Raw genomic sequence first — 9,931 nt, 5'->3', positions numbered from 1 at the left:
TAGCTTTGACAATAGCAGGGAGTCTGTATCCAAAACTTGTGTCTACAATTCATTTCTTGGTGAAGCAGAACTGTCAACTCTCAGCTTAGCTACGATGGAGGTAAAATCATTTGGTGATGTAAGGATCATTAATTATTACAATGAAATCCAATGTCTAAAAATTGTTCTTATTTTGGGCTTGTACCACAGTAAGAGCCAAGATTTTAAACTCTACTAAATACAAAACAAACAAAAAGACTTTATATATTTATGTTCATTTAAGAAAATACTAGTAGTGATGTATTATTTTGAAGTACACAGTTAATATGTTTGGAGTTATTTAAAATTTATATTGAGAAAAATGTATTTTCACTACTGCTGTAGGCAAGCATCTACATAAGAGTGTTAAATTGATGTTTTATATCAAACAACTTTTATAATACTTATTTTTATTGCTATAGTATTTTATAAATTTTAAGGACTATGACAAAAAAGATATTGTAGGTATTGAAGGGGGTCTCTGGGAGGAGTTGGGGTACAAAAATGGAAATGAGAATGTGATTTAATTCTATTTACTTAAAATATGTTTTTAAATGTTAACAAATTCAGGTAAATTGAAATCATGTAACTTTTCTCATCATAATGCAATAAAAGTTTAAAAAAATGTTAATCCCATGAGATACTCCTGGAAGGGAAACTGAACAGCACCAAATTCTCTCAAGCTTCCTCAGGCACAAGAGCAAATTAAAGCTTCTGAGATAGTGACATTTCTCAGGACAGGAAACTATCTGGGTTCAATAACCCAGTCTTTGATTTCTTGGGCTCCTTGTCCTTTACCATTCATTTACCTCCATGTAGCTATTGCTCCTGGAGACACACTGTAGGACAATGGTTCCCCAACCTGCACTCTCGTCAGACTCACTTAGAAAGCTTAACCAGATAGAGTTCTTGGTCCTGGGCCAGCAAGTCTTCTAACGTGCCCTTAAATATTGCCCTCAAGACTGGTACTCCACTCCCCTTACCTTAATGAGGGTCCTGAAAATTCACCTGGGTTTAAGTCATTATATTCTAGAATTGTCTTTTATACAATAGTAGATAACTAATGTGCCAGCAGTGGATCCTTTAGAAATTTTGCCTACCCTTTCAAAGCTTCCTAACTCGTGAAATAGGCAGAGTATGTTCCACATGCTTACTTCAAAGATAAAAGAACTGTTTCTGAAAAAAACAAAAACAAAACAAAACAAAAAAAAAGAACTGTTTCTGGCCAATCCTGTCACGTAGCACTTCAATTCGGCCTGTCCATAATGTCATCCGTAGCCTCAGAAGCCTAAGACTCTTGTCTGTTTCCTGTTGCTGTGATGAAATAATCCCACAAAAGCTACTTAAGAAAGAGTTCATTTTAACTCAGTGGTGAAGGCAGGTCACAGTAAGTCTACTGGCTGGTTTTGTGTCAACTTGACACAAGCTGGAGTTATCACAGAGAAGGGAGCTTTAATTGATAAAATACCTCCATGAGATCCAGCTGTAAGGCATTTTCTCAATTAGTGATCAAGGCAGGAGGACCCCTTGTGGATGGTACCATCTCTGGGCTGGTAGTCTTGGGTTCTATAAGAGAGCAAGCTGAACAAGCCATGGGAAGCAAGCCAGTAAGGAACATCCCTCCATGGCCTCTGCATCAGCTCCTGCTTCCTGACCTGCTTGAGTTCCAGTCTTGACCTCCTTTGGTGATGAACAGGAATTTGGAAGTATAAGCTGAATAAACCCTTTCTTTCCAAACTTGCTTCTTGGTCATGATGTTTTGTCCAGGAATAGAAACCCTGACTAAGACAGTAGGGAAACAAGGAGCAGCTTGAAGCCACTGGTCACATCAAATCCACCATCAGGAAGCAGAGGGATGAATGCATGCCTGAATGCTAATGCTCAGCTTGCCTTCTCCACAATCAAGGATACCCTGCCCAGGAAACTCCCTCCAACAAGTAAAGTGAGTCTTTGGAGATGGCAAGATGCACAGCAGGTAAAGGACATTTGCCATTCAGACCTCAGCACTTGATCTTGGTCCCTGGAACCCACACAAAGATAGGAGAGAACTGACTCTACGGTTTTCTGATCTCCACATGGATGCCATGGCATGTGCACCTACCCATACCACACACACAATAATAATAACCAACATTTACAATGCAATATTTTTTAAATGAGTCTTCGCACATCAATTAATGTAATCAAAATAATCCCTAACAAGTATGCCCAGAGGCCTGTCTCCCAGGTGATTCTAAATTCTGCCAAGTCAGCAGTTACCACTAACCTTCACAATGTGGATTTTAAGATTCTAAATAGGGGAAGGAAAGATGGCACAGTGGATAAAGGGGCTTGCCACCAAGACCTGAGTTATGTCCCTAGGACCCACAAAGTAGAAGGAAAGAACTGACTCCTGAAAGTTGTTGTTTGCCTCCCATGTGCACACCACACACACACACACACACACACCAAGAAAGAAAGTTTTACTTTAAAAAAAGATACTAGAGCAATATTGATCTTTTCCCCCTCTGAATATTGGGCAGAACTTCATGTTCTTGTCCTTGAGTTAGTTTGTTAAATTCCCTTGCCAAGTTGCCTATAAGCAAGCGATTATGCTTTGAAATACTATGTTAGTTACCATTAAGTTACAGGGTACTAGTGAAGCACCCGGGTACTAGACAAGCGCATCACATACCAAGTACCTCCAGGACACCTACCTAGGGAGAACTCCTCATGCGTTAACTTTTTTCTGTTTCTGTGATAAAATACCCTGACAAAAGCAACTTAAGGCAGGGGTGGTTTACTTTGGCTCGTACTTTAAAGGTACAGTCTGTCATGGTAGGGAAGTTCTGATGGTAGGAGCCTGAGACAGAGGGTCATGTCGCACACATAGTCAGGAAGCAGAGGATGTGCTGCCTGGAACTCAGGCCCGGGAATGGTGCAGCTCTCCTTGAACGGTCTGCCTTTCCAACCCCAGTACATGACAGTCCCTCACAGGCAAGCCCAGAAACTATGTTAATCTAAATAAATCCCTCAGAGGTGTCCTTGGAGCCTCGTCTCCTTAGTGATGACACCGTCAAACCGACACAGACCTCCACACATGACGACCCCAAGTTATCCCCCATTTGACAGAAAAGGAAACTGGGGGAGGCTAGAGTCGGTAAGCACGGTGGCTGAGAACTCAGCGGCAGCCACTGCTGCCAAGCTCCTCACGGTGCTGTAAGGCCTCCCAAGTCCAACTCTGCCCTCAGTTGGGCAAATCCTTTTTTTATTGCCTACAGTAAAACATCACATCTGGATGCGCTCACCCAAGAGTGGTGTGGTTTATCATCCTTTAGAAGTGAGTCCTTGCAAGGGTTTGTCTATCAATAATATGAATTGCAGGCCGACACTGAGTCAGCGCATTGAGTCTTACTGGTATCCGGCTTCTGCATGTGCTGAGTAAGAGCTCTGGCCTTGCTTTAATTCCCTCCCTGTGGCTTTCTCCACTGCTGTGGGCTGATATGCCAGCACAACGCCACAGCCTTCTTGGTTGAAGGACTCCAATTTGTCAGTACCTTATGGTCTCTTTTTTCGCCCTTGAGCTATAGCTTTGACTTTTCACTTTAATGCACATTAGCTTAAGAAATGCAAGGCCAAAGGGAGTTAGTTATTCCTCAAGGTCTGTCTCTGTGAAAAAGTAGAGTATGGTAGAAAATAGAAGAGGTATGTGTGAAAGCTGTTTGCCCTCAGCAGTCTATTTACACTCGAAGGTAGGGAAGGATGCAAGGGTGGGATGGGGGAGATCCTTATTTTGGAAAGAGGCAATGCAATTTTTTTTAATCGGAAATTTTTATTAAAAAAAAAAAAAATTCTGACCTGAGCGGTGCACATCTTTAATCCCAGCACCCAGGAGGCAGAGGTGGGCAGAGTAATTTGAGGTCAGAATATTCTACATAACAAGTTCTAGGCTGACCAGGGCTGTACAGTAAAGATCTGTCTGAATCGATCAATCAGTCAATCAATTTGATGTTTACCAAGTGTGATGGAACATGTCTGCGTAGAAGGGTCACAAACTTGAGGCCAGCCTGAGCTGAATAACAAAAAAGACCTCAGAAAAGGAACCAACCAACACACCTGGCGTTTGCCAAGCAGAAACTTAGTATCCACTCTGTTCTTCATATCAAGGAAACAAGAAATCTGTTAGAAGAGGCGTTGTCTTGATACAGGTTGTTAAATACCTGGTAAGCACATATCAGCTTGCTAAACACCATTTACCTTGTGTTTCATTGTTTCTTTTTCCTTTTTTTCTGAGACAGGCTCTCTCTGAGTAGCCCTGACTACACAGGGCTCATTTTGTGTAGACCAGACTGGCCTTGAACCCCAATATTCACCTGCCTCTGCCTCTGGAGTGCTGGGACTAAAGTGTGTGCCACCAGCAGCCACCTTGTGTCTCCATTGTTTCCCTGACTAAAGTTAGATGCCCTTCTAAAGAAAGTATAAATATTCTAGTATAAGAAAAGCATTTTTCTGCCACAGAGACCCCAGAAAGCAATGGCAGCTTCTATGCACATCAGAGAGGGGATAGGGAGTAAGCTCAGTTCGGCACCACAGGTCCATTCCACAGCATCAACAGTGTAGGTCAAGTGAGATTCATCCTGATCACCTCTGCCTGCTGGAGACTTCTCAAACACAGAGATTCTTAGACTCGAACACGCTTATTATTCTGAACACCAAACTTCCCTGCCCCCGCTCAGAGTCCTGGCTATTCCATTTGACTCTCTGTTAAGTAAACTGAACCCTGTCCACCCTCAACATTCATATGGTAAAGCTCTGGGCCTGGTTATGTCAGGGTTTGTAGACAAAGCCTTTAAAAAGGTAATTCAAACTAAGAAGAAACCTAAATCCAACTGACTGCTTTCTTCATTAGAGAAAAAATTGTCAGCCCATGGTGGCACCCCTGTATTTCCTGAACCCAAAAGGTCAAGGCAGGAGAATCTGGAAGTTGAGGCCAGTTTGGGATGCAGATAGGGAAAGAGGCTGACAAAAAAAGCCAAATAAGGACACAGCAAGAAGCCAGCCATCTGCAAATCAAGGAGAGGCCTCAAAAGAAACCAACCCTGCCTGTACTCTGCTCCTGGAATTCCAGCTTCCAAAGTTAAGAGAGAACGAATTCTTCTTGTTCAAACCACCTGATCTTTGGTATTTTCTTCTAGTTACTCAAATTATTATGATACCTCCTTTTAAGTTTTAAAACTTCTCCTAAGCAGGAGATGGAGAAAGGAGTGAAGGAGCTAAGGGGGTTTGCAGCCCCATGGAGGGAGCAACGGTATCAACAGGCCAGACACACCCAGATCCCCCTGGGACTGGACCACCAACCAAAGAATACACATGGAGTAACCCATGGCACTGGCCACATATGTGGCAGAAGATGGCCTTGTTGGACATCAGTGGGAGGAGAGGCCCTCAGACCTGAGGGTGTTCAATACCCCAGTATAGGGGAATGCCAGGGCGGAAGGATGGGTGGGTGGGGGAGCACCCTCATAGAGGCAGGGAAAGGCGGGATGAGATAGGCGATATCTAAAGGGAGACCTGGAAAGGGGAAAACATTTGAAATGTAAATAAAGAAAATATCTAAGAAAAAAATAAAGATCTTCTATAAAAAAACAAACAAACAAAAAATTCCCCTAAGCTAGTCTCTTCAGTCGTTAATACTGTTCTATTTTATTTTTTGAGACAGGCTACTGCTATGTAGCCCAGGCTATCGTCACACTCATGACTCACTTGATTCTGCCCCCCAACACTGGGATTATCAGCATATACCACCATGTCCTGCCCTTATTTTTAATCTTTGAACTAGATTCAGTTATTTTCCAACTTAATAGACCTGTCACATATTGCTTCATTAATGTGTCTTATTTCTCAAGTCACATCATTAACTCCTGTACTATGGCTTAAGTCAGGAATGTCCCTGTAGAGCCATGAAGGCTTGGTCCCCAGGATGTCACTACTAAGACCAAATGAAAAGAGGCAGGGCTTAAATGGGAATTTGCCACTATTGTTTAAGTAAAGGAACACAGCATCAATTTGCCTTCTAAATGTATACATTTGTATCTACAGACAAAAGCTATTCTCAGCCTTAATCCGAGAAGCCTTTCTTTACAGTGAATAATAGAGAATGTAGAGGCTATTGACAGCCCAAGATGGTGAAAATCAGGGGCAATGGAGGGACCAGTTTTTAACAACACATTTATACCACTCCTGATTTCTATGAGCATTTGCACCTACATGTGCATACATTTGTGCAAACACACACATACACAAATAATAAAATAAAAATAAGTCCTTGAAACATGTTATACAACCCTCTCTCACTCTTAAATGTCTAGAGGGAGGTTGTATAAACTCGGGGCATCTAAAGACTGGAATCCCTTAAACAGCATCACTGAACTCCTACTAGTTACCAGTTTGAAACCTTGAATCCATTTATCTTTGATTATCATATCTATGATCAGGAAACAAATTCTAAATTCTAATTTCTAAACAGTTTATCTAATGAGGCTAGAGTGAGGATTAAATATGATAAAACATGGTAAAGATCCATTTATTGTGGAGACAAGAGCTCATATCTATAATCCCAGCACCAAGAAGGCTCAAGCAAGAGGATCTCTGTACATTTGAGGCCAGCCTGAGCTACATATTTAGGCTACCCTGAACTAGAAAGTGAGAGTTTATCTTAAAGAGAAGCCCGTATCATAAAAGAGAACTATTACTATTGTAACACTGTTTTATTCTGCAGCTATGTCTAGAAAGTAATTATTTCACCTAAAAGACAGAAATTCCCATAAATTCATTTCTCAGTATTCTGTGTCTCTCTCTTTCATTGTCTTTGGGTTTGAGATGAACTGTGCAAGTTGGAAGAGACAAACAACAGACCTTTGGTTTCCTTGCTGTCATTTCAGAGGGAACTGGCTTTGTCTTGATCATGCCTTTCGGTTCTGTTAGTTATATTTCATCTTAAGTAGCAATGTGGCACACACAAGCCTCATCTACAGTCTGCTTTCTCAACCAAACCTATTAAAGATTCAATACAGATGAGGAAATGCTAAAAGGTGGACTTGCCAATTCCAGGCTACAAAGACCCTGGTTTTTGCTTTGTTTTAACTTAAAAAAAAAAAAAATCAATATCTGAAACATGATTCTGAACATGTTGTACAGAAAGACAAGTTAAGAGTATCAACATCTTATTGGAAAGTCTCCCACTGCCCACATTGCAGATTGGCATATAATCTGTTGAAGGATCTCAGCTCTTTTTGTAATTCTTTTCCTCAGCACACTGACATGTGCCGGGGACATCATCTCATGAGCACTGTGCAAACTTCAATAGGCAGAGTGCCCCCAGATCACAACCACAAAGGTCTACTGTAAAGCTCACTATTTAATCTGTAATCTTCACAGAGGATTCCTTTTGTGGCAGCCCAGGGAGCTTTCTGATACTAACCAGATTTCTTACTCCCCCTGACTCCCCTTCCTCTTCCTGAGTCAAGAATTTCATCAATATTGATTGACTTTGCAAGCAGCAGCTTAAAGTTGATCCTTGTGGCTGAGCATAGACACACAATCTATGTTTTCTCAGACCCAAAGATCCAGTACTCTGGCATCCAAAACATCACAGCCAAGGATCTCTGGAAAGTACTTTATCAAGCGAGACATGGTGGCACATGCCTTTATCTTAAAACTCTGGAGGCAGAGGCAGGAGGATCTCTGAGTTTGAGGTCAGTCCAGTTTGCAGAGTGAGTTCCAAGACAGCTAGGGCTGTTACTCGAGAAACCCCAGACTCAAAAAAAAAAAAAATGTAAAAAGAAAAGTGGCTTATCAACCTCAGCAGCTAACTGCTGCAAAAGGGATGGGTGAATTGATCTATTCAGCTGACAAAGGACTTTTGTGATTCAATCCTGGCTGAAATTTTTCTAGGGTGATACATATCTCACATTAAAAAGAGAGAGAGAAAGAGATCTTTTGTATAAAATCTTTTTTGATGACCAAAGGGGGAGAAATAATGGAATTTCCTGGAGACATTAAAACCAGAAAGAATAAAAGTTTTAAAAGATACAAACAGAGGGAATTGCAATATATCTACCTCAATGTTCCTGATATATGCTATTTCTTTTATCTTTTAAAGAAGATAAATACGACCTGCTCACACTGTATAGATAGTAATGAAAATGTGTAATGTACATCAAAAAGACTTAAAAGTCCCTCTCTTTCCCCTTGGCATCTGTTTAAAATAAAACTTCTGTTAACACTTCATTTCACAGTCTTCAGATTCTTCTCTGTGTAGGGGGGCATGCATGCAAGTGTATTTACCAAAGTAGAGTATTCTATGTATATTACTCTTTTTTAGTCCCAAAAATGTTAAGACTATGTTTGTCTATTCATATTAGTCACTTTTCTTAGTAACTATGTATCTATTAAGAAGTCACAGTTTAGCCTACCTATTATGAGTAACATTTAAGTTGACCCCAATATTTTATCATGACAGTACCACATCTGTGTAATTACAGGAAAAAGATATTGTATAACCCGTATTTCTCTAGGAAATGTTAATCAAAATCCCTAACATGGAATTGCTGAGTCCAAAAGAATATCCACTAATATTTTGATATATAATAATAAAATTTGCTCTGAACCATTGCAACAAGTTAAATGCTTAAAAAAAATATACAACCATAGCAATTCAATCCATCTCGACCTTTGAGCACCACAGACAGTTCATCTTATAAATGTATTTTCATGTTGGCATTTGCAGTCTCTTACCAAACAGTAAATATAGGGTTTGGAGTGTGGCTCAACAGGTAAGACCATTCACTGTACAAGCATGAGGACCTGAGTTCAAATCTCCAGCAACCACATAAAAAATCTGGGCACAGCTGGGCACAATGGGGTAGAGAGATAGAAGGATCTCTGGGGATTGCTGACTGCCAGCCTAGCTCCAGCCTCAGTGAGAGGCCCTGTCTCAAGAGAATAAAGCTTGGGCTGGAGAGATGGCACAGTGGTTAAGAGCACTGACTGCTCTTCCAAAGGTCCTGAGTTCAAATCCCAGAAACCACATGATGGCTTACAACCATCTATATACCTAATGCACTCATATACATAAAATAAATAAATCAATCTTTTAAAAAAGAGAGAATAAAAGTCAAGAGTGATAGAACAGGAACCCTAGATCCTCCTCCATCTTCCACATGTGCATGGACAAGCACACCACACCCACACATGCAAATACATTCATGTATACCATACACAATTAATGAAAAGTAAAATTAGGACATGCCTATTGTTTACAAATGATGTGAAAATAGATTTAATTTTTTGACTATGTACTTCAGTTAGTAAAATAATTAAAATGACAGCCTTATTGTCTTTTCCTAAGCTGTATCCTCTCTCAAATATTTGAAAGCTAGATAAGAATTCCTGTTCCATATTACTGGCTGATGCGTGTGCCCTGAGTTTCTGTGCTCACAATCACACCCTCTGATCCCTGGCTTCTCGACGGTAGTGTCTTCTCTTTTCAGGGAGAAAAGCATGTTGAAACACTATCACCAATTGCTTCTCCTTCCCTTACATGCTGCGACGGATTCAGGCTGGAGAGATAGAGGACGAAAGAATTCAGTGCAGTCCTATACTCTGGATTAGTACTCAACACGGATGCATTCCCAGCCACGGAGCTTGCAGTGCCTTTCTGTGCATGCCAAGTCTCTGCAGAGAGCTACAGAAGCCACATGCTTCAGCACCTGGACAGCTCCCCACCCAGCGCCTCTAGAGAGAGGGAGCGCGGGCAGTTACTGAGCCCCCTAGCGGTAGCTTTACTTGTTGCACAATTATTCTTAAATTGCTCAGAAAAAAAAAAATCTCCGATGTTGTTAGAAAAGATAAAAAGCACTTTTTAAGAATATAG

Source organism: Mastomys coucha, unplaced genomic scaffold (assembly GCF_008632895.1).
Source record: "Mastomys coucha isolate ucsf_1 unplaced genomic scaffold, UCSF_Mcou_1 pScaffold9, whole genome shotgun sequence".
Taxonomy (NCBI): domain Eukaryota; kingdom Metazoa; phylum Chordata; class Mammalia; order Rodentia; family Muridae; genus Mastomys; species Mastomys coucha.
This window is presented reverse-complemented; position numbering follows the sequence as displayed.